The 24408-nt window shown below is 49.7% G+C and overlaps 1 long non-coding RNA gene across 2 annotated transcripts in view; it reads right to left on the minus strand.

Moving 5' to 3' along the window:
* The window catches only part of LOC137231941 (uncharacterized), a 75460-nt gene that overhangs the window by 1999 nt on the left and 49053 nt on the right, over positions 1-24408 (minus strand). Inside the window, exon 4 of one of the 2 annotated variants that reach the window (XR_010946822.1) lies at positions 6089-6191. This is a non-coding gene — a long non-coding RNA (uncharacterized lncRNA). Of the gene's footprint in view, positions 1-6088; positions 6192-7186; positions 7431-24408 lie in introns of those variants that run through there. The other variant, XR_010946823.1, reaches the window with a different exon arrangement.

The following is a 24408-nucleotide window of genomic DNA, read 5'->3' on the forward strand; positions in this document are numbered from 1 at the left end:
AGCAGGGACCTCACCATTCATGGGTTCCAGCCACTATCGAAAAAGGGCAGGTACGCCAGCCAGAATTCCCAAGTGCCCAGATTATGGACAGTTATGAGTAATCAGAGCATTTTCCTTTCCCTCCTTGTCTCTCTTTGCTTGCATAGCTCATCTCTCCTCATCTCCTTCTCTCTCCACCCTTTCCGCTCCCATTGTCCCAGGGGACCTCCTGGCCAGTTCTGTTAGCTGAGTGCTCCTCTGGTCTGTCAGAAGCCTCAGCTTCTCAGAGCCCCCTGGGAGGTGACCGTCCCCCACTTCCCATTCACTGTTGGGGGGCAGGCTGGGCAGTGGGGGACAAGCTAGGGGAAAGGATGGTCTTCACATCTCCCCAATTCCCACTGGCCCTCCAGGGACTATGGGAGAACTGCAGAAGGGACATTTCTGAGGAGATAGGATGTGCCCCTGCCCATCAGGCACCAGGGTTGGTGGGGTGGCAACTGTAGGGGCCAGACCCGCTCCGCCAAGCCCCCGGTGTGACCTGAGTCTTTAAAGAGGACAGCTGTAGGCACGGTGAGTCTGCCCTTCACCAGCCCCTGGCCATTGCCCTGGGGGAGCCGCCCCACCCCTCCCCCACCACGTGACCCTCTCCCCACCACTCATCTGCCAACCTCCTCCTCTCCATCTCCTCGGATCTCCAGGCTGAAGGCTGCAGGGACTAATAAACCGCGTGCAGGCACGCGCGTGCGTGCACACACACACACACACACACCCCACCGCCCATGACAGAGCCCCACAGAGAAGAGAGGAGTATTCCCGGAAATTCAGCTGTTCCAGGCAAGCCAACCTGGGTCACGGCGCCCTTCCTACAGGGGCTGTGGGGAGAGACTGGGCGTCCCCTGAGCAGCCCCTCTCAATACCACCGCAGGAATTACCTTGAAAGCCCCTCACACAGACAGTGTCTCTGAGGCCCTGCCAATAAATACCGCTGCTTTTCCAGAGCAGTTCCTCAGAGACCAGGTGTGGGGCTGCGACTGGAGGTCAGGACACCTGAGTTGAAAACCAGGAACGGTTGCTGCCTGGCTGGGTGACCTGGAGCAAGGCCCTGCCCACCCGTGACCTCAGTGTGTTCTCTGTAGAGTGAAGGCAAAGACTGATCTCTAAAGCCCGTTAGGGATCCCACGCCATGGCTGTGGGGAATGGAGAGGAAGCAGTAAGGATGAGAGCTGTGTACGCACTGGCGTGCGGCCTGGCAGACTGAAAGAGGGGGAGGGAGGGCCGGGGTCACCATGCCAGCGCCACCTCTTAGAGATGCCGTGCAGATCACAGGAGCATAGGCGGACGGGAGGAAGAGAAGGGCTTACTCTCTTCAGTCCACTGTCTGACCAGCAGCTGGGTTTGCCTGTTGCCATCAACCAGAGCAGGTGGTACTGCAGCCAGAAGGATTTGAGTTAGATACGCAGAAGCCTAGCACACTCATCTTCTCTGCAGGGACTTATGGGGTGATGGCAGCGGGATGTTTATCTAGAGACTTCTAGGCCCATTCGTGGCCTGGATGAAATGTCAGGGAGTGGGAGAGAAGGGGAGAGAAAGGAGAGGGAAAGACAAGGTGTTACCTCCCCCCCCACCCCCTTTTAGGGGAGGAGGTGGGTGGGGTGCCTGTGCCTCCAGTCTGGGAGCTGAAGTGGAGGAAGGAATTTGTCAGGGGTGTGGTGGGCCCGAGAGCGGGGCAGCAGGGGAATGGAATGAGAAGGCTGTCAAGTGGCGGAGCAAGTGTTTGCGGGAAATGGAGAGAAAGACCCTTCCCGGGTTGGAGGGGGTGAGACGGAGCCTCAGCCCAGGGCTCCCTGCCCTGGGCACCCCAGCCCCACTCTAGGCTCAACAGAACCTCACTGGGGCAGGGTCTGCGCCTCTGCTGTGACTTCAGCTTGGGCACGGGAGCCCAGAGCCACTGTCTGAGAGGTAGAGTGACACCTACCCAGCCTGGGCCCAGGCACTGGGGAGGGTAAGACTGGCAGTGCCCACAGGGCAGACTGAGGATAAGGGGCCTTCCCTCCCCCAAGACTGCAGGACACTCAGGCCAGTTCTGCTTTTCCTCTGGGTATCACCCCCACCTCTCACCTGGGGCCAGCTGGTAAGGCTCTAGGAGAGGGTCTGCCCTTGCTCTACTCCTGGCCTAGCCCTTGGGCAGGTGGGAAAATTCTGAGACTCATTCCATAGTCCCTCCTCCTCCTCTGTCCCAAACCCAGGAATCTCTGGTCTTCTGAGTGAACTGAGGCTGAAAAACCACCCAAGAAGTCCCTCTTTCCCTCTATCCACCTTCCTTTTTGCTGCAGTGAGGACCAGGTAAGGAGGAGTTTGAGCAAGAGAATGGGCCAAGCCCTGCAAATACCTCAGCCAAATAATGAGCAATCTGAGGTGAGGCCCGGGTACCTGGATGGGGGCCAGGCGAGCAGATGTGCTGCTATGCGTGTGTGTTACAAGGAAGCTGGTCGGCCACCCAGTTCCCTCTAGAAGCCCAGGTCCCCAGCTCCCAATCTTCCAGCCTGGAAAGAGTTATGAAGTGATTCCACGCCTCTGTCCGCTCTGCCCCATCCTCCCAGGCTCTCTCCGCATCACCATCCTCCTTCTTCTCTGTCTGTCCTACCTAAGCAGGAGTTGAAGGTTTCTCTCACTACCTTCCCGGGTCTGTCCTCACAAAGCCACCTTGGGACACATCCCTCACCTCTCCTCCTCTCCTGGCCTAAAGCTCTTCCAGAGATTCCTGGCTGTCAGAGGACAGGGCCGCAGTTGTCCCCACCCCAGGGCTGACAGGCGCAGCCTCCAACCTCCTTGAAGCCGCCCAAGGGCAAGGTGAGGAGCGGAGAGGAGCTGTCCTGCTGCGCTGGCTGGGTGCAGGCTAGGGAGCCTCATCGCTGACTGGCTGTAACCCAGGCAGAGGTGAAGGGCCTGGAACCCCCTTCTATCTGAAACTACAGCACAGCCTCACCGGGCACTTCCAGCAGCAGGGTTCAGATGAAGCTGTTGTCTGACTATGGACACCTTCTGGACATTCTTGGAAGCCCAGGGCCCCCTCCTCAATCAGGACCCCTCCTGGGTGTCTCACCCAGTGCCACCCCAAGCCTCTAGAGGGCGCGGGAGAGCAGTGCTTGACTTCCCTGCCCCTGGGGCATACCCCGGTGGCCCTCAGCACAGGCCCCTGCAACCAACCAGCTGCCCTACAGCCTGCCCCTGGGGGAAGGGCCCCATGCTGAAGGCTGCACAGCCAGACGCACTGTCTAGGGGCAGGAGTGTATGGGCCAGGCCTGGGAAGGGGACTGTTCAGAGGATGCAGGGACAAGTGGGCTACGGGCGATGCTAACAACCGGCGAGTGTGAACGGTGGAAAGATGATCTGAGACCAATCTGAGATTATTCTCCTGTTCATCTGGGAACAAAAAGGAGGGCTGTGGCCTGGGCCCTTGGAATTTCTGGCTGACCTGGGAGTAACGAGGGGCTTCTTGGCCCACAGAGCAAAGCTGCAAAGCTCCCCACCCCCATGCAGGATCAGAACTAGGGTGAGGCAAGTGAAGCAGCAGTTAGGGTACACAGTTTAAGGAGGTGCTCACGCTCAAGTGCAGGGTTGGCCCTGTCAGTGAGCGCCTCCATAAATACTGTACCCTCTCACCTCGTTCCCCTCATCTTAGTCCCAGCCCTGCGCTCTGGGCTGCCTGTCCTGGGGACTAAAGCCAAAGGCATATGGGAGGCAGAAGTGGGGTGGGGGAGCAGAACGGTCGCTTTTTCACACTGGACCCCTCAAAGGGAAGGACTAACCCCTAACTCAGCGAGAGGGGAGGGAATGAGGAGGGACACAGCTGTCTGTTGCCTAAGCCTAAGCCTCTGTGTCTGTCTGTCTGGTCAGTGTCTGCATGTGTATTTGTGCATCCAGATTGTGGGTCTGCCAGTTTCTAGCTCTGAGTCCTTGGGCAAGTTACCCAACCTCTCTGAGCCTCAGTTTCCTTGAAAACTTGTAATAATAATCCCTACACCACAGGGTTGTAGTGAGGATTGTAGTGAGATAATATACGGAAAGGATGTAGCGTAAGCACGTGGCCTGCACACGGTAGAAGCTAAATTAACACTGATCACTATTCCCATCGTTAATAATATAATTATTGTGTGTGGCTTCAGCTGACTTTGCAGCCTTATTTCCCACTGCCTCCCTACATATACGTCCCACTCCAGCCTGACAGGTCTCCTGATAGCCCCAGACACACATATTACTTGTTTCTTCCTCCTGGTTTATGCCCCATCAGCCATGAAGGTACAGCTCTTAAAACAAGACTCCCTGAACCGCTTCTGCTCAGTGGTCTCCCCCAAACTCCTACAGCATGAGCTGTCTATATCCCTCATGCCAGCCTCAGTTTGCTATTCCATGCATTTAGCTTTCTGAGGGTGTGTGTGTATGTGTGTTCTCTCTTCAAGCACGCTTACATAGGAAGGACTGTATTTTTCCGTGGTCTGTATCCCTCCACCCCAGCCTAAGGACTAACACAAGCCTGCAGGTGCAGAGAACCACATGTAGACTCTTCGTGGATGATGATGATAATAATGGTAAATACTGCCTTTGACTGTATTCCTCCTGTGTGCCTTTCATTATCTCATTAATCCCTTAGTATCTAATTGTAAAACTACAGTTGGGAGAGTTTAAGTAACTTGCCCAAGGTCATACCACAAGTAAACAGAGCTGGGATTTCAACTGTCTGGCCCCCAAACCTGTACTCTTAACCACTATGATTTGAATAAAAGAATAAACTGAAAACCAGAATTTCCTTTTCGTACTCTAAGAAGGAAATAACAAGAAAGCAAAGTGAACTTCAGTCCAATGCTTTCAGGGCTTCAAATCAGAGTCCATTGCCGAGGGCGGGGGGGGGGGGGGAGCGGGGGGGGGGGTGGGGGAGCGGGGGGGGGTGTGTGGTTCGCGATCCCACACGGTTCAGAGTGAGGCCAGAAACCTCAGTCGCTGCAGAAAGAGGCACCCAGGTAGTCTTTCCTTACTCATTAGGGTTCTAGAAAAAAATTAGCAAATGAAGTTGAAAAAATACTCATCCCAGAGTCAGAAAAATCACTTACCTTGATTGTTCAGTCACCAGAGTGTTCGAGTTGATCCTAGCTGTCTCTTAACTGTCTGTAGGAGAACCTTCTTTCCCTTTGCTGATCACCAATTTAGCTACTTTTTGATCATTAAATGGGCAACATTGGTCAGTCAGCAAATATTACATGGAGTGATCACCAGAAAACCCCTCGCTGACTGATTTTCACACGTACCCCCATCAATCCCCAGCTGTTATAGTAAAATTTGGCCATTGGGAATGTATCCCCTTCATGCCTCTGTCCTCCTTTGCTATCGTCCTTTTGTCATTCCAGGGCTGAACCACTTGGAATGTCCACGCTACATTCCTCTCCCTGTGACTCAGTTTTCTTATCTGGAAAATGGGGATAATAACGGTACTGACTCCACAGAGCTATGGCAAGCACCTAATGAGGTGACCTGTGTAAATAAAGCACAGGGGTTGGCGTGGAGTGAGTGTGTTATCAACATCTGAGGCTGTGGCGTTGTCACTTCGAGCTGGGTAGATGTGCCCAGATGCTGACCCCACTCTGGCCGCAGAGAAACAGCTTCTCCCAGCGCCCCTCCCCTCCTGCCTACTAGGATGGGTGTCCCTGGAAATCAGCCTTCTGCACTCTCTTGCCCCTCCAGTCACACCTCAGCCCCCAAGAGACTTAGACCCATCATCGAACTCCACGGCTAAGAGGTAGTGGGAGCTTATCCAGTTTAACTGTACTTTTCCTGACGTGGAAGGCAAAACCTTCTGCAACCTACATGGCTTGCCCCAAATCATGTACCATTTTCTTCCAGACTACCTGCAAAATCCTATGTATTCAAAACATGGAGCTTTACACACCTTGGCCAACAAATCCAAGTTTGCTCAAAACACTTCGGGACTTTATTTCTCTTTGTGAATTGACCTCAGATTTCATTGCACACCAAACAAGGAAATCAATCTCATAATTTGGTGCCACACCTTGTTTTGGACCAAAAACAAAAACAAAAAAAGAGGTGTTGTTATTACCTGCTCAGTTTGCTTACTCTTCTGGGTCACACATCTTGGCATTAAATAGCTTTTGGCTATTTCCACATACTATTCAGTTCCCAAGGATGAAATCTTGATATCGCTGAGGAAAAATTTGAATGTAATAAAGGTTCTGAAGGTAGTTCATTTGTTCATTTGCTGGTTCATAAAGTTAGTAAGTATTTCTTGATACTTTCTTATATACCAGCCCTTGTGCAGGAGGATGAAATACCATTGTAAACCAGACACACAATTTCTGCCCTTTTGGAATGGTCATGTTAGTTCCTGAGCAAAGCATACATGGTCTATGATTATGTGGAAGTGGTAATAATAAAAGCCTGTAATAATGGATTAAGGGACTTCCAGGAAAAGATGGCAGCCTGAACACCTGCATCCACTTTTGCTCTTTCCTGAAGCCACTAAAACAAAGTGAAAGGCTTTCTAAATTCTTCTTTCCTTTTGATTTTGTTTCTTAAGATATATACCCACGAGGACAGGGAGGATGGGAGAGGAGATAAAAGCAACAAAATGTTGGAAGCTGGAAAGCAGGTGGAAGAACAGTAAAGAACATGGAACAGGCGGTGGTGAAAGTCATTACCACCTAATCTATACCCCAGAATCCCCAAAAGGCTCAGGAATTGGTGACACCAGTTACCTCAGCAAGTGAGGGTAAAGGGAATTGAGTAAGTAAAGAGGACTGGGAAAGTGTTTTTAAAAAGCAGCCAGATCTGGACTTCCCTGGTGGTGCAGTGGTTAAGAATCTTCCTGCCAATGCAGGGGACATGGGTTCGAGCCTTGGTCTGGGAAGATCCTACGTGCCGCGAAGCGGCTGGGCCCGTGCGCCACAACTACTGACTGAGCCTGCACTCTAGAGCCTGCGAGCCACAACTGCTAAGCCCGCGTGCCACAACTACTGAAGCTCGTGAGCCTGGAGCCCGTGCTCCACAACAAGAGAAGCCACCACAATGAAGAGTACCGCGTACCACAATGAAGAGTAGCTCCCGCTCACCGCAACTAGAGAAAGCCCGCGTGCAGCAATGAAGACCCAACACAGCCATAAATAAATAAATAAATTTTATTTTAAAAAAAGCCATCAGATCCTCAGATTCTTCCCCTACCCCATACAGCCAGGCAAAAGCTAGAGGCTACTCGCTGGTGAGGGGAAAGCAGAGGGTCCCTGACAAGGAAACCCCAGGACACTGAAGGAAGGAGTATCTCATTGAAAATGTTCACATAGTGGATGCTGAGACCTGGGTCCTCTTACCCGCTGGAATCTCAGAACACTGGCCATTGTCCTCCAGGCTGGAACCTAGAGGGTGCATCTCTGAGGAATCTGACCAATCTGAAAGGAAGAAAAGACCAAAGATACTAATACTGGGGGCTTGAAAATGAAATATTCCAGCCAGATCACCGTCGCATGAGGCTCACAGACAAGGCACACACACTTGTGCACGCACGCACACACACACAGCTTCCCACCAGCTTTTCAGATCCCCACATTTAAAAATAAGCAAACAACCAAGGCTTATGAGACATCTGAGGCTTCTAACACAAAAGGCAGAGCAAAACAAAACAAAACAAAAATTGACTTGGGGGACTTCCCTGGTGGTGCTGTGGTTAAGAATCCGCCTGCCAATGCAGGGGACACGGGTTCAATCCCTGGTCTCGGAAGATCCCACATGCCACAAAGCAACTAAGCCCATGCACCACAACTACTGAGCCTGCGCTCTAGAGCCCATGCTCTGCAACAAGAGAAGCCACCGCAATGAGAAGCCCGCACACCATAATGGAAGAGTAGCCCCCGCTCGCCACACTAGAGAAAGTCTGCGTGCAGCAAAGAAGATCCAATGCCACCAAAAATAAACAAATAAATAAAATTGATTCTTTAAAAAAAAAAAGTGACTTGGAGGAAGCCATGATCACATACCAAGAAGAAAGCTTAAAAATGACAACATATTATTTTTATATCCTGAGCATGATAAGGAAAAATATTGCAAAAATGCAACAAAAGGGCTTCCCTGGTGGCGCAGTGGTTGAGAGTCTGCCTGCCGATGCAGGGGACATGGGTTCGTGCCCCGGTCTGGGAAGATCCCACATGCCGCGGAGCAGCTGGCTCCGTGAGCCATGGCCGCTGAGCCTGCGCGTCCGGAGCCTGTGCTCCGCAAAGGGAGAGGCCACAACAGTGAGAGGCCCGCGTACCGCAAAAAAAAAAAAAAAAAATGCAACAAAAGTCTAATAGTATTTTCTAAAAAGGGAACAAGAGAGAGCTTAAAAATCAAACATGTCAGCAGAAATAAAAACAACTCAGTAGAAGTTTGGAAGATAACGCTGAGGAAATGATCATAAAGCGGGGGGAAGATAACAAAAGGATGGAAATTTTTGAACGACTGTACAATAAAACTGGAAGACCAGTTCAGGCAATAGTAACCAAGTAGCAGGAGAACATCCAAATAGTTGGAGAAACAGAGAAACTAAGAGAAAGACACCATCAATGACATAATCTAAAAAAGAACTGAAGAACTTCTGAGATCCCAGTGCAATGGATAATTTTTTAAAATTTATTTATTTTTGGCTGCATTGGGTCTTCATTGCTGCGCGGGGCCTTTCTCTAGTTGCAGTGAGCAGGGGCTACTCTTCGTTGTGGTGCGCAGGCTTCTCATACCGGTGGCTTCTCTTGTTGCAGAGCATGGGCTCTAGGCACACGGGCTCAGTAGTTGTGGCTCGCAGGCTCAGCAGTTGTGGCGCACGGGCTTAGTTGCTCTGGGGCATGTGGGATCTTCCCGGACCAGGGCTCGAACCCGTGTCCCCTGCATTGGCAGGCAGATTCTTAACCACAGCGACATCAGGGAAGTCCCTGGATAATCATTTTTAAAAGTATTGTTTTTTCAATTTCTAATTGTTCATTACGAATATATAGGAATACAATTGATTTTTTAATATCTACCTTGCATCTTACAACCTTACTAAAACCATTTATTAGTTCTAGTAACTTCTTTGTATATTCCATCAGATTTTCTACATGGATAATAATGGTGTCAGCAAATAATGACAATTTTACTTCTTTCTTTTCCGTCTGAATGCTTTGTATTTTTTTTTCTTGCCTTGTTGCACTGTTAGAACCTCTGGTACAATGTTGAATAGAAACAGTAAGAATAAACGTCCTTGTCTTGTTCCTGATCTTAGAGAGAGAACATTCAATCTTTCACCATCACCGTTTTTTTGTAGAGGTTCTTTATCAGGTTGTGGAAGTTCCTTTCTACTCCTGATTTGTGGAAATTCTTTTATCAGGAATGGATATTGAATCTTGTCAAATGCTTCTTCTACATCTATTAAGATGAACATTTTTTTCTTTTTTAATTAGGTAGTATGATGAATTATGTTGATTGATCTTTTTTTTTTTAATGTTACCAACCTTCATTCCTAGGATAAATCCCACTTGGGCATGATGTGTCATCATAGAGATAGAGATAAAGATAGAGTTAGATTTGATTTACAAAAATTTTGTTGGGAATTTCTGCATCAACGCCCATGAGGGATATTGATCTATAGTTTTTCATTCTTGTAATATCTTTATCTGGTTTTGGTATCAGAGTAATGTTGGTCTCATACAATGAGTTGAGATTTCCCTCCTTTATAATTTTCTAGAAAATTTGTATAGAATTGATATTTTTTTCTTCCTTAAATGTTAAGCAAAGTTCATTAGTAAAGCTATCCAGGCCTGGAGTTTTCTTTGTGGGAAGGCTTTTAACTACAAATCCAATTTTTAAAAAATTGATATAGGTCTATTCAGGTTATCTATTTCTTTTCGAGTAAATTCCTACAGTTTGTGTCTTTCAAGGAATTTGTTTATTTCATCTAAGTTATGGGAATTATTAGAGTAAAATTATTTATAATAGTTTCTTATTATCTTTTAAGTATCTGTATAATCTATAGGGAAGTCACCACATTCATTCTTTTTTAAAAAATAAATTTATTTATTTATGGCTGCGTTGGGTCTTTGTTGCTGCATGTGGGCTTTCTCTAATTGTGTTGAGCGGGGGTGGGGGGCTACTCTTCACTGCAATGTGCGGGCTTCTTATTGCAGTGGCTTCTCTTGTTGTGGAGCATGGGTTCTAGGCGCACAGGCTTCAGTAGTTGTGGCACGTGGTCTCAGTAGTTGTGGCTCGCGGGCTCTAGAGCGCGCAGACTCAGTAGTTGTGGCACACAGGCTTAGTTGCTCTGCGGCATGTGGGATCTTCCTGGACCAGGGCTCAAACCCATGTCCCCTGCATTGGCAGGCGGGTTCTTAACCACTTCGCCACCCAGGAAGTCCCACCACTTTCATTCTTGATACTGGTAATTTGTGTCTTCTTTTTTTCCTGATCAATCTGGCTAGATGTTTATTAATTTTATTGATCTTAAAAGACAGTTTTTGGTTTCATTGATCTTCTCTAATATTTTTCTGTTTCTACTTCATTAATTTTTCTCTGATCTTTATTATTTCCTTTCTTCTGCTTACTTTGTGTTTAATTTGCTCCAGTTAAAAGTTTTTAGATTTGGGAATTCCCTGGCTGTCCAGTGGTTAGGACTCAGTGCTTTCACTACCGTGGCCCGGGTTCCATCCCTGGAGGTTCAATCCCTGGTCTGGGAACTAAGATCCCACAAGCTGTGAGTCACAGCCAAAAATAAAAATAAAAGTTTTTAAATTCATTAAAAAATTTTAAACTGTAAAACAAAAATAACACAGGAACAATTTTTCATCTATTTTGTGCTCTGGAATAAACTTTCCATTTCAAAAGCTCTCAGTAGGTACGAAAACACATCCAATCATTCATTCAGCAAATATTGAGCACCTGTAAGTGTTGGACACTATTCTAGGCACTGGAGGTAGAATAGCAAATAAAACAAAGTTAACGCCCTCACTGAGCTGACTTCTAGTTGAAGGACATAAGGCGATAAATAAGTAGGCAGATACATGTATAAGACGTCAGGTAGTAATAAATGCTATACAGAAAAATAAAGCAAGGTAAGAGGGGATAGAAACTGAGCAGGCTGGGTGGGACTATTTCTATTTCAAACGGGCTCAGCAAAGGGCTGGCTCTGAACAGAGACCTTGAGGAAATATGGGAGAAGGCCATAAAATGTCTGAGAGAGCAGCAAGCACAAAGTACCTAAAGTTGGAACATGCTTGTTTATCTGAGGAAAAGTGAGAATGTCTAAATGGCAGGTGAGAGAGGAAGCTAGGGGTCAGAACATGTAAAGTCTAATAGGTGCTGTAGAAACTTCGAAGGGCAGGCACCTTCATTCCAGGCACCTTTTCTGAGTGCGGCAGGGAGAATTCTGAGATGGCCTCCCAGGATTCCTCACCCGCTGTGTACACTCCCAAGACTGTGAATATGACAGCTTTCACTCCTGTGATTAGGTTATATTATATGGCACAGTTGATTCTAGAAATGAGAGACTGTCCCAATGGGTCAGACCTAGTCACGTGAACCTTTTTTTATTTTATTTTTTATTGGAGTACAGTTGTTTTAAAATGTTGTGTTAGTTTCTGCTGTACAGCAAAGTGAATCAGTTATACATATACATATATCCACTCTTTTTTATTCTTTTCCCATCTAGGTCATTACAGAGTATTGAGTAGAGTTCCCTGTGCTGTACAGTAGGTTCTTATTAGTTATCTATTTTATATATAGTAGTGTGCATATGTCAATCCAATTCTCCCAATTTATCCCTCCTCCCCCTTTCCCCCTTGGTAACCATACGTATATTTCTACATCTGTGGTTCTATTTCTGTTTTGCAAATAGGATCATTTGTAGCATTTTTTTTAGATCCCACATATAAGCGATATCATATGATATTTGTCTTTCTCTGTCTGACTTACTTCACTCAGTGTGAACATGAACCTTTTAAAAGTAGAGTTTTCTCAACAATGAAAAACATACAGCCAATTCAAAAATGGGCAAAGACCTAAAGAGACATTTCTCCAAAGATACACAAATGACCTATAAGCATATGAAAAGATGCTTAACACCACTATTCATTAGGGAAATGTAAATCAAAACTACAGTGAGATACCACTATACAGCCATTAGGATGGCTATTCAAAGAAAAAAAAAAAAACAGAAAATAAAAAGTGTTTGTGAGGGATGTAGAGAAATTGGAACACTTGTGCACTGTTGGTGGGAATGTAAAATGCTACAGCCACTGTGGAACACTGTATGGAGGTCTTCAAAAAATTAAAAAGAGAATTATTATATGATCCAGCAATTCTACTTCTGGGCATACACCCAAAAGAATTGAAAGCAGGATCTCAAAGAGATATTTGTACACCCATGGTTACAGCAGCATTATTCACAAGAGCTAAAACATGGAAGTAACCAAAGTGTCCATCAATAGATGAGTAAATAAGCAAAATGTGGTCTATACATACAACGCAATATCACTCAGCATATCAAAATTCTTTAATATGCTACAACATGGGTGCATCTTGAGGACATTATGCTAAGTGAAATAAGCATCAAAAAAGACAAGTACTATATGATTCCGCTTACATGAAGTACTTAGTGTAGTCAAAATCACAGAGACGAAAAGTAGAATGGTAGCGGCCAAGGGGCCAGGGTGACGGGAGGATGGGGAGTTATTGTTTAATGGGGATACAGTTTCAGTTTTACAAGATAAAAGAATTCTGGAACCGTATAGTGATGATGTTTGCACAACATTATGACTGTATTTAATACAGCTGAATTGTACACTTAAAAATGGTTAAGATGGTAAATTTTATGTTACGTGTCTTTTACCACAATAAAAAAAAATTGGAGGGCTTCCCTGGTGGCGCAGTGGTTGAGAGTCTGCCTGCTGATGCAGGGGACACGGGTTCGTGCCCTGGTCCGGGAAGATCCCACATGCCGCGGAGCGGCTGGGCCCGTGAGCCATGGCCGCTGAGCCTGTGCGTCCGGAGCCTGTGCTGCACAACGGGAGAGGCCACAGCAGTGAGAGGCCCGCGTACCGCAAAAAAAAAAAAAAAAGGAGAAAAAAACAGCAGAGTTTTCTTTGGCTGGTCAAAGAAGAACTCAGAGATTTAAAGCATGATGCGTTGATGTTCCACTGCTGGCTTCAGTATGGAGGGGACTGTGTGGCAAGGTATACAGGCAGCCTTTAGGAGCTGCAAGCAGCCAGCCCTGGCTGACAGCCAGCAAGGAAATGGAATCTCAATCCTACAGTCACAAAGAACCAAATTCTGCCAACAATAAGAATGAGCTTGGAAGTGGATTTTCCCCCCCAGAGCCTCCAGATAAAATCTCAGTCCGGCCAACACCTTGATTTCGAACTTGTGATACCCTAATCAGAGAACCCAGCCATCCATGCCAGACTTCTGACTTACAGAACTGTGAGCTAATAAATGGATGTTGCTTTGAGGTGCTAAATTGGTGGTCATTTATTATACCACAACAGACACCTAATACACTCAGTATGATGGGAAGCCATAGGTACACGTAGCCTTTTTTATGAGTCTTACTTTGTCGCCCCAATTAGATAATAAGCTCCCTGAAGGCAGAAACCCAACAGTCTCTGTGTGTCTCTGTGTCCTTCCACAAGACTGACCAGTTGCCACATGAACACCCAGGAACTATTCCACAAATGGGTAAAACATTTTGATCAAAGGCAAGCTACTTGGGAAAGCTGCCTAGGCTCTTGTACTAACCACTTTGGAGGACTGCTGATATATGTGTAAGCTCTTTAAGAAAAAGTTGCACATTGTAAACGTATGTTTTGCCCTCTTCTGGGGGGAATGACATCTTCAAATGCAACATGCTGAAATAGAACTCACCTACCGTCCAAACACAGCTCCACCAGACCTTCCCTTCCACTGCCAGTAACACCACCATCGCCCAGGTACCCAAGCTCTGAACCTTAAACTCACGCTCAATTCCTGCCTCTCCCATCCACCCCATAGTTGGAGTCCTAGAAATTCATTTTCCAAAATGCCTCTCCGTAAGTCCCAGCCATCATGTTCCCACCACTGTCAGCCTAACTGAGGCTTCTTCTGCTCTCACCAGCATGAGGGCAAGGGCTCCCAAAGAGCTTCACCATTCCCTCTTCCCTGCCTCAAATCCTCCTTGGTCCACCACCTGGCTAACCCCCTAAGATAACACTTGGCAATTTAAGCTCTTTCTCTAAGACGTCCATAGGCTCCTCACTGGTCACTTAGGTGAGCTGGTTGCCCCACACCAGGCTATGAGCATCTTGAGGGCAAGGGCCATGTGTTGAGCTTCTTTGTAGCATCATTGATATCCCATGCCTGTATGAAGCTATTGATGATAATGGTCATGACCATGGGAATTTGGAGGCTTCCTTTTCTTCTAGGTCAGAGAAGACCAGCCTGGGCTGTCATTCTCCCACGCTCTAAAGACTTAATCAGAAGCAGGAGAAAGCTGTGAAGCGTGTCTATTCTTCTCTATAAACCTACTACCCCCAACCCCTCCCCGCCCCTTGGAATCCTGGCCAGCATGCACCTCCCACCCCAGTTACTCCTTTATCTATATCAGCTGTCAGATCTTTTGTTCACAATAAAGGGGTTCCCTTCTGGAGGGTATATGCAATTTAACATGGAGATAGTCTTAAATGAAGCAAATGTTAATGGTAGGGGTTCAAGTATCAGCTGGTGGGTGGATTGAGATGTTTGGACCGGGACATAGAGTTTTACTCCAGCATCCAAAAACACACCCCCACCCGTGCAGCAGGACTGATGTCAATAAAAGAATAGCATTGAACACGCATATCCTCCCCCCACAGCTGGGAACAGAACAAGAATCCAGGAAATGGGCAGGATCCAGAGCAGGCTGCTGTTAAGAATCCCCAGTGAGGAGATGCAGAGAAAATTTGTGAGATGTCGAATGCCCAAAATAAAAAAATAGTTCCTCCCATCCACCCCACCTGAGACCCTTTTCCTACACCCCCAAAGGTCAGGCTGGGTTGGAGGGTTGGTCACTTAGTCAAGAAGTGCAGGGAAGGCTGCTATGACTTTGGTCATTTCCATGCCCCCAACCTTATTACCAACTCCAAAGAGAATGGACCCCCTTTCCACAAGTCCAACCCACCCCAGGAGTGAATGATGGAGAAGGCATCTTCTAGATCCATCACACTCTCCCTATTCCATCTGTCCCATTCCCCTGATTGAAGCCCAGAGAAGGGGACCCCTTTGCAATCCTTGCTTCCCTGTGATTATAGCCCACAGCTCAGGGCCTAGAGAGGGGCAGGCTCTATGTGTGTGCGCAGGCGCGGGGAGGGGTGGGCGGAGGGGAGACCCGGGAAGATGAGAGGCGCAACGCAAGAGGAGGAAGGGAGGAAGATGTGCACAGCTTTGGGGGGGTGCTGGCCCTCTGGCATCCTGGAGGAGTCTTCCTCCTTAATTGCTTGAGTTCTACAGCTGTCATGGCTAACGAGAAATTAAAAAGCACCCTGACCCCTGACCCCGCCCCTGCCCCCGTCCTCACAAGTGCTTTCTCAGCACGTTGCCCTGGGAGAAGCACCCAGCGGAGGATGCTACGGAGACCTGACCCGGGGATGGAGGCGGGAGGCAGGAGGCCACAGCAGGGAGGGGAGGTGGGAGTGGGTCCCCAGCTTCTCCACTCAGGCTCTGGTTTCCTGGACGGCCCTGATTATATCTCCTGCTTCATAATCTCCACAGCTCTTCTGGGACTTGTCAGACCTCAGGCCCAGATTTGGGGTTTGGGAAATAGGGTCCCTGGAACTGCAGTTTGAAGATCTAGACTCAGCTGGCCCGGGCACAGTGAGCAATTCTATAAAATGGAGGGAAATGAAGAAAAGATGGGTCAGAAACCACAGCAAGAAGGATCTCAGCTAGCACAGGGAAGAACTTCCCAGCTGTCTCTCACACCGCACCCAGAGAAACAGTCTCCTCTCTAAAGAGAAGAAGCCTCTGCTTAGCATCGCCCATGGGAGTCTGCATGATCTGGTGGGTGCCTGCCTCCTCTCCCCACCCCCATCCAGAACTAAAGGCCGGACACTAACTTATTTGCTCTCAGAATGGAATTCCAACACCTACAGATTTGAGACCATCAACGTAGCTCCTGCCACCCACCCTTCCCCCTGCTCCCCCCAAGGACCACTGAATTTTCACAAGCCAAACGCTATGTTCTAATGTCTTCCCTTCCCATTTTTCACCTGCACTGCCCCCCACAGTTCTGCACAGTACAGTTAAATAGTGGCATCGTGTACCCAGATTACCCGTCGTGTACCCAGTGGATCCTAGTTCTTTCACTTTAAATAGTAACACTGCAATCTGCAACGAACGTCTCCACATCTCACTTAATCAAGTGAATAGATTTCTGAATACATTTTTTTTGAATCAATGGGGTGACATTTTGCACTATTTTATTTTATTTTTTGACAAAGAGTTCTTTTTTCTTCTTTAAAAAAAATTTTTTTTATTTGGGTATAGTTGTCTTACAATGTTGTGTTAGTTTCTACTGTACAGCAAAGTGGAGTTCCCTGTGCTATACAGCAGGTTCTTACTAGTTATCGATTTTATACATGTTAGTGTATATATGTCAATCCCAATCTCCCAATTCATCCCACCCCCCCATACACTGATTCCCGAATACATCTGCTATTGTTCTTTCAAACTTGTGTAGATACTGTGGAGATTAATGACAGGCGATGTCATTTCAAATTGTTCCTAACTTCATCATAGATTGTTGCCGTCACAGATTTTCTCAAATGATGGATACCTTTCATACAGCAACTGTCCTTTGGAGTTCTGGGGTGTTTTGAAGGGTTTTTTTGGTGTTAAAATCGGGTTTTCCAGCTCAAGATGGTTGGGGATCTGCACACGAAGTCAACCAATGATCGCTGCACATGTGCGATCCCCAATCACATTAGTATTCCATTCTGGCAAACGTTACATAAGTCCGTTTTTACGTAAGTCAGAATCCGTTCAAATCAGGAGATAAATGAAGCAGGTATCTGCTTGGCAGCAATGTAAACACGGGAAAGGACGGAAACCTGCCTAGTGAGGGTGTCACAGCTCACCTTGCCCGTGAACAAGGGTTACTTCAGAGCGAAGGAGCAGAGAGCGTGACACACGTGTTTACACCCTGTCAGCCAGGGCTCTCTCTTGCCAAGGCTGCTGGAAAAGCTTGACTCAGGCTGAGTTTACATAAGTCAGCCTTACGTAAGTGTATACCTATAAAGACACTGGAAGGTACAAGGAGAAATGTAAATAGCCGGGATTATGGGTGTGAGTTTAGTTTGGGGGACCTGATATGACGAGACCACTTTAAAAATAATGCAAGCATGCTCAAGATGAAGCTTGGGCAGAATGCCTACTATGCGTCCAGCCCTGTGGAGGGGTTGTCAGGTAATTAAGAGATGTTATGAGACGGTCCCTGCCTTAATGAAGCCTATAATCAAGTTATGGAAAGCGCTAGAATCCACTAAAGCAGGCTTCCATCTCCCTCCCACTTGGCTGGCCCCGGGGCTCTGGCCACTGTCTGCTCACTCTTAATACCCCTTCCCCTCCCCCACATTACTCCCTAGCCAAGCTCTCCCCTCATCCTGTCCCCCAGCTTGTCCCCACAGAGGAGGAAACCTCTCCATGTACGGGACATTCCTTGGCATGTCACTGATATTCACAGCTATGACAATGTCAAAAGGCACGCCCCCCCCCCACGCCCGCCTCCCTCAGCTGCCTTTCTTGCCTCCCCAGTATCGTTGGGGGGACTCCAGTGTTCCTGCCTTCTCTCTGTCCCCAGCCTCCTCCCTAAACGCAGCTCAGGGGGACTCAGGATGGGGATGAGGGAGGGAGGGGCAGATAGGCCTCCACCATCTGCATGTTCTCAGCAATCAAATCGTCCTCCCCCGACGCCTGTCCGGGGCTGGAGTCGGGGGGTGGGCGAGTGCTGAGTCAGGATATTCCTCACATTCCCTCCCTTCTCCTGTGGCCCGCATGCCGCAAACCCTGCCTCCGAGTGACCAGCCTCAGCTGAGTGTCTGCTCCTGGGCACTGACCCCAGCCTCAGACCAGCCCTCGTCCCTCACACCCCGAGGGGGAGGCCACAGGAGGGAGATCATGCTGCCTACTCTCCTCTGGCCCCCTGCTGGGAAGAGGTTGGGGACCACGCTTCTGCCTCCTGCTGCTCCCATTTCCCTCCCTCACCCCTGGCTCCATCTCCCCCACCTGGCCCTACTCACAAAATCTGCTGCCACTGATCGGGAAAGGACAGCGAAGGTGGTGGAGAATGAGAAGCGGGATCCTCCACAAGGCACACAGCCAGTGGGGCACCACATGGGGCATGGTCCCCTCTTGAGTGCAATGTCTGGAGAGCCTCTGGTGTGCAGAAGCAAACCTGAGGGAAGCCCTGGGAAAGGCTTCCAACTCCAGGGAGCCCCCAGTCTGAAGGGAGGCCCTGCTTGTCCTCAGGGAGCCCAGAGTCTGATGAGGGAGACTCCCCACAAGGAGTGGGCAAGGGAGGAAGGAGGCTGTGCTCTCTAGCTAACTTATACTAACATATAAAGACTCAGAAGTTCAAGGGCAAAGCTATGTGAGTGAGCCTGGAAGGTGCAAGGAGCACAGGAACCATCAGCAGGTAAAACTGGTCTAGACAGGAAAGGAAGGCTTCCTGGAGGAAGAGACTTTATGGGACAGAGAACATTTCTGGAGGCTCAGAAATGAGCAAGGAGGACAAGGTGAGTGGGAGGGCCCAGGACAGAGAAAAGGCCTCCCTAGGGCAGCAGAGCCTGGGAATGGGCACTGGACAGGGATCAGGATCCCAGGCTCCTTTCAGGTGGCAGCGGCCAAGGCCCTGCCCCTCTCAGGCCACAGATGCCTCCTCAGCACAATGTGGAGCTCGGCCACAGGACTCCGAGGGCACCTCCAACAGGATGCGTGTCAGGCCCTCCTGCTCAGCTCAGTGCTCTGCTGTGAAACAAAGGACCTGCATTTTCATTTTCACTGGACCCACAGATTATATTCCCAGTCTTGCCCCCCAGCCCAGAAGGTCTATTTTCTTCCCTGTGTCTTCTCCTCTGGAGAAGCCCTGGTGGGGAGGAGAGCAGGAGGGCGGTCTGAGGGGCTTGGCTTCCTGGCTCCTAAAGGCTACGTGCAGGGAGGAGGTGGGCCCTGCTGAGGCTCCTGGCACATGCAGGCCCCAGGCCTGACCCTTGGCAGCCGGCAGCAGCCCATTCAGCCCACAAATGGCCTCATCCCTCGGAGGGCCCAGCAGGATCATTTCACAACATGTGTGCTCGATGGAGCCTGTTCTTGGAAAGCTGGGGACGGGACAGCTCAGTCCTGGGTGTGGGAAAGGCCTAGGCCCCTAGGGTCTGCGCTTGAACAATAAACAACCGAGGGCCCACTTGTGTAGGAGGGGGAGTGGGGACAGGGTTTAGCCAGTGCTCTGTGGCTGGGGGGAGACAAGGGTCCCTCCAAGAGCTTACCACACGGCCTTCCCCGCTCAAGGGGAATACTCCAATCAGAGGAGGGGCACGGGAGGAGGCTGGGATTCGAGGGTGTGAGGCAGAGGCATGCAGGGTGGCAGGGGAGGATGTCATAGCCCAGCAGGCTGAGAGGGCTCAGGGCAGGGCCCGTCACAGTGCCCGGTTCCCATGGACACGCCATATGGGTTTGGGAGGTGAGGATTCAGAATTACAGTCAGAGGCAGTATGTGCCCCGTCCTTGCACAGCTGGCATCTGGCCACCTGAGCTGGGACAGAGAAGCAAGAGAAAAGCCCAGACCATAGGAGGGTTCAATTTGCAGGGTACAGACGATGTCCTGAGTCCACTAAGAAGTAGGGCACGGGGGCTTCCCTGGTGGCGCAGTGGTTAAGAATCCGCCTGCCAATGCACGGGACACGGGTTCGAGCCATGGTCCGGGAAGATCCCACACACCGCAGAGCAACTAAGCCCGTGCGCCACAACTACTGAGCCTGCGCTCTAGAGCCCACGAGCCACAACTACTGAAGCCCGCACGCCTAGAGCCCGTGCTCTGCAACAAGAGAAGCGACCGCAATGAGAAGCTCGTGCACCACAACAAAGAGTAGCCCCCGCCCGCCACAACCAGAGAAAGCCCGCGCGCAGCAACAAAGACCCAACACAGCCATAAATAAATAAATAAATTTATCTTAAAAAGAAAAGAAAGAAAAAAGAAATAGGGCACAGAAGCTGAGCAGGACGGGGTGGGGGGCAGGGGCAGGCATTTTCAGAGAAGGCTTCCTGGAGAGGGGACTTGAAACAAACCTCTTTATGACAAAGGAGAAAGAGTGAGGCTTTGCACGGAACAGGGCTGAGGGTGTCCTGACGGAGAGAACAGCCTCTACAAAGGCCTAGAAGTGCCTGGGAAATGAAGATTACCCCACCTCACCCCCTTTGGGTGAAAGAGGGGGAGGAGCTGTGCTGATCCATGGGAAAAATCCCCAGATGACGGGTCAGGGCCAATCCGCCTTTGATGTGCCAGTTCAAATAACTGAGGCCTGGATGCTTCTAATAGGCAGGGGCCAGGCCAGCCGTGTGGGGGGGCTGCTGGAGGAGGGGACTTAGCACTGTGACTGTCATAGCTCAATGAACGTCTTAATGAATGCACTGATTGAATGATTGATTGATTGATAGGGCGGTGCTCTTCTGAGAGACTGGCAAATGCGGCCTCTGGGCTCAGCCCCCGTCTGATGCCTCCATGGGGTTTATAAATACACCGCAGATTTCACCCATGGACTAGTGCCCCCTCCAGGCTGCCTCCTCGGCTCTCCTGGCTCCTCTGCCTCTACTCAAAGACCTTAGCCTCTAAAACAATACAAAATTATCAAAAAGGATTTTCATGTGCAGATAAAATTCAAGTACGTATAATAGCAACTGCAATAATAATTAACATTTAGTGATCATTTACTGCATGCCAGGCTCTGTGCCAGTTGCTTTATATGTCTAATCTCATAAATCTCAGAACAGCCCTTCTAAGTAAACACTACTAGACGCACAAAAATTGTGTGTTCAAGAGAAATGTTTTTAACTTCGTTTTGGTTCTCTGGCACACATTTTAACATCTCTGAAATCAGGATGCGCCTTGCAGTCAATAACAAGAAGTCACTGTGTCAGAGTTTAATTAGCAGTATTCTTTCTTCTTAATAGTACGTCATTTGTTTGTTTTGCTTTTGATGAAATATAGTTGACTACGTCCATGGCCTACATAACTGACCACCTGCACCTTTTAATCAATAGTGGATGAGAGACAGTTCTTGTTTCTCTGTTTCCAGGTCTGTTCCTGGGGGTGGAGGTTGTGTCTCAACCCATCAGCCTGGGGGCTGCCTGAGAACAGGCTGTCTTCTCTCCCCAGAGCTCCCAGCAGCCCCCAGCCCAGCACCCCCAGCTAGGGAGGCCCACTAGACACGAGGGGATGAGGGGGCACGGAGTACCCTGGACCTTCCAAACAAACCCTTTTTAGGGAGCACAGAAAGAAGAGTGCTGGGAAGCTGATCTCAGCAGATCCCCAGAGGAATGGAGGTCAAAGGGAAGGAACAGGATTGCCCCACACTTCTCCAGGAAGCTCTAGGCCATTGGAAACAGCGTAGGCCAGCACTAGGCCAGCCAGACCAGGAGCCACTTGCAAACGCTGGGCCTGGCCTCCTCCAGCACTTGCTACGCTTACCTGCCAAAGTGTGTTCCCCTTGGCCTGCCCCTCTGCCCTCAGGCCGGGCCCAGGAGACAGGCAAGAGCAAGTGAGGGAGGAACCAGCCTCATCGGAGAGCCGAGGAAACTGAGACCCGAGGGCCCCCGACCTGGCTCTGCCCCAGCAGAGGTGCTGAGCTGGGTGCCCATGCCCACCCTCCAGGCTCCCCTCAGTGGGGGATCTCCGGGAGTCAAGGGGCGAGGGGAAGGGAGAAGTGTCTCTTGCCAGGGACTCTCCCACTTGGTCAGAACATTGCCACCACCTCCTCCTCCTTCCCTCTTTTCCCAGGACTCCTCCCCTCAGCGGCCCGTTCCTCTCCGTCCTCCACTTCCCGGAAGCGCCATCCTGGGATGCTGGTGGCCCCCAGAGGCCCACTGACCACTCAGTCAGGTGCCCAAGCCCCGCCTGGTTAGTGGGGGAGGGGGAAAGGGTTAGAGAAACCATTACTTGTTCCCTCCCCTCCAGACCTGGGGGCGGAGGCGTCTGAATCTGCAGCAGGGCTGGAGGATTAGGTCTTTAATGAGGACCAGGGACTTACGGGGTTAGGGAGGGGGCTTTCATCCTGGCCTGGGTCAGGGAGGGAGCCCAGTGTCCCGTGCTGGGCTTCCCAAGGCCCCTCTTTCAGCACCGCCTCCCTACTCCCCTGTCTTTGGAGGCTCACGGTTGGGTCCTGCTGGGGTGCATGTGGGAGGCCAAATAATGGCTGCCCCTCCTGTCCATGGCCCACCAGGACTCTGCAGTCAGAGCCTACCAGAGCCACACACGCTCAGAATCCCCGCTCACAGCTGTGGGCCTTCAGGACAGAGCCCATGCCTCCTGCCTGTCTCCTACCACGCACCCCTACAGGTGGATGTCAGAGGCTCCTTCCCTTCTCTCTGCGTCTCCTGGCCGTGGGCCATGGACCCAGTAAATGACCTCTGGAAAAGGGGTGGGGGTGGGAGGTGCATAGACACCGAGACCCACTGTGACTACTGCCTGGGGTGACACTGAGCTGAGCCCCACGTGCAAGTGGAGGTGGTAAAAGGGGAGCAGGTGGGGGGTTAGGCCGGGGACTGAGCAGTCGGGTCCCAAGACTAAAGCTTGGGGAACTGGGGCTGGGATCCCTCGGACTGAGTGCATAGTGACCCCATTTCTCAGGGAGAAAATGGCCCCCGGGGATGGAGAGGGCAAGGCCTACTTACCGGGGCTGGACCCCAGGGAGAGAATCTCAAGGCCCTTAGGGATGCGAGGAGCCTCGGAGCTCAGTACACACCCCTGCTTTCTTTTTTTTTTTACAATTTGAAAATTTTTTATTTATTTTTTTATTTTTATTTTTTTTACATCTTTATTGGAGTATAATTGCTTTACAATGGTGTGTTAGTTTCTGCTTTATAACAAAGTGAATCAGTTATACATATGTTCCCATATCTCTTCCCTCTTGCGTCTCCCTGCCTCCCACCCTCCCTATCCCACCCCTCTAGGTGGTCACAAAGCACCGAGCTGATCTCCCTGTGCTATGCGTCTGCTTCCCACTAGCTATCTATTTTACGTTTGGAAGTGTATGTATGTCCATGACACTGAGCCGGGAGCCTCAGACCCAGAAAGGGCAAAGGGCTAGTCCAAGGTCCCACAGGGAGTTAGGAGTGAGTCTGGAATCAACCCAGTGCTCCCACCAACCAGCCTAGTGCAACCAACCCACACTAGTGCTGAGACCTAGAAAGGTATTAACTCACCTAATTCCTCTTATGAAGAAACTGAGACTCAGAGAAGCCAAGTAACTTGCTGAAAGTCACACGAGGAGTCTGACTCTAAGGCTCGTAAATGTCTGGTTCACAGTGATCTCTCCAGATCGCTTCTTGGGCATGAGGCCTGAATCCTGAAGCTGAAGCAGAGTGTCTCTAGGGATGCAGGGGTGCAGGAACTGGGGGCTGACCCAGGAGGTGGGGGCTCTCTACTTGGCTGGGGCACAGAGCTCGTCCCTACCCTTCTAGGACCATCCCAGTCCCCGCCTGGAGGACCCAGGGCAGGCAGGGAGACCAGGTGCCCCCATGCCCAGCCTGCTCACTGTGTCTTTAGTGCCAGCTCAGCCCTGCCCTCCCAGCACACCGTGAGGAGAGCTGCCCCTCAGTGGTCAGCTGAGCCTGGGCTCTGCTGGGCCCCCACCCTTCCACCCCATTCCAGACCACTCCACAGTGATGCCAGGAGACACTGGGTAGCAAGAAGAAGGGGGCCTCTGCAAACACGAACACTAACCCAGGCATGGCGCCAAGTGTTATACGGGACATATCTTTTCACCAGCATATTTCCAGCCCCTTAGCACGGTGCCTGGCTTTTGAAAACACTCCGTAACTGCTGCATGAATGACTGACAAACACAAAGATCACTGAGGCGTGGACTTGCCCTCCAAGAGGTGACAAGCTGATGGAGGAATCAGTTATGTAGACTACTAATTATAACACGAGGCAAACAAAATACAGCAGGAACTCAGTGGAGGGAGAGGTTAATTCCAACTGCAGGACTGGAGGAGGCAGCATTTGAGCTATGTAATAATAACAATAATAGTGACGATGATGACGATGGCTTAGATTTATTGGATTTGTCTGGCACACTTCTCAGTACTTTTTATGCATTAACTTATTTATTCTTCATACTACCACCAGATGTAGATACTATTAATATGC

Source organism: Pseudorca crassidens, chromosome 10, assembly GCF_039906515.1.
Source record: "Pseudorca crassidens isolate mPseCra1 chromosome 10, mPseCra1.hap1, whole genome shotgun sequence".
NCBI classification, from domain to species: domain Eukaryota; kingdom Metazoa; phylum Chordata; class Mammalia; order Artiodactyla; family Delphinidae; genus Pseudorca; species Pseudorca crassidens.